Source organism: Hippopotamus amphibius, chromosome X, assembly GCF_030028045.1.
Source record: "Hippopotamus amphibius kiboko isolate mHipAmp2 chromosome X, mHipAmp2.hap2, whole genome shotgun sequence".
In the NCBI taxonomy this organism is placed as follows: Eukaryota; Metazoa; Chordata; class Mammalia; order Artiodactyla; family Hippopotamidae; genus Hippopotamus; species Hippopotamus amphibius.
The window spans coordinates 1,583,549-1,584,745 of record NC_080203.1 but is presented as its reverse complement, the minus strand read 5'-3'; positions in this window follow the sequence as shown (position 1 = coordinate 1,584,745).

Below are 1,197 nucleotides of genomic sequence, written 5' to 3'. Positions count from 1 at the left end.
TCTTCCTCTTGACCTAACATTTGAATCAAGGAGGAGCCAACAGGGTGTGTATAAACTGACTGGCGAGAAGGGTGGGGGTGTTTCCAGAGAGGCCTCAATGGTATGAGTCAGCATAGAGAAACACACACACACAAACGCACACATGCAGTTTCAATATATCAAGCAGACCAGATGTTCTCTAGAGCTTCCCTTTGAATCCTGGGCTCCATGCCCAGAAAATGGCCTCTTATGCTGTTCTTATAACCTGACAGCAGCAAAAAGCTCTTCCAGGAAAAGGGCCAGAAATGACTCGGGTTTTAGCATTGAAAAGGATGTTTATCTAATGACACTGTCTAAAAGTTGGTTTAAAAACAAGCGTACTTCATCAAATGTCTACACCCTCAATTCTATTGCTGACACAGACTTCCCCTCTGGGATGCAGATTTCACTTCTCTTCTATAATCAGGGAGCGCTCCCCGGGTGGGTTGAGTCTGGGGGCATCTTTTGCATGTCCCACCTCATTCTCTATTTCTGGAAATGGTGGACTGGGAGGGATCACTTCCTGGTTTTGGTATCTGTATCAGGAACCACAAGCACTTCTCCATCTCTGCTTTTCAACCCTGGGGACAGCCGTAAAATATCCAAATTGATCACTCACTGTCGGCAGTGTTTCTGGCAGCTGTGTTTTCTGCCTTCCAGGATTGGGGGGCGGGGGGTAGGGAAGCAGCAGGCCCTGGATTAATAAGCCCTGCCTGATGGGAAGAGCCTCTTTCTGCTTGGAGCCAAAGTGAACACAGATGCACCGGTTGCGCACCACTGTGGCCCCCTTTCTACAGCACCAAACGTCCCCCGTGCTCATATGGGCTGTGCATGTACCTGCCATTGCCCACATGTAAAGCATGTACAGGCTGAGAGGCTTTGGGCAAAACCTAGTCTCTGCCACGCCTGCACGGGTTAGGCAAGGAGTGGCCACCGGTATGAATGTGAGTGTTCTTCAGGGCGTGGGACTTGTTGACTTCCCAAGTGGTCAGTAGAGTGAGAGGGAAATTCTGAGAGACGTCTGCTGAGCTGACCTTGTAGGGAGTGTAGGACTGGCTGTTTGTCAGGACCTGGTGGATGCTTGGGCCATATTTTTAGTCTGTTCATTCATTCTTTCACTCCAAAGACAATCAATGAATGCTTGCTCTGTGCCAGGATGCTGATCCTCTCACTGAGATT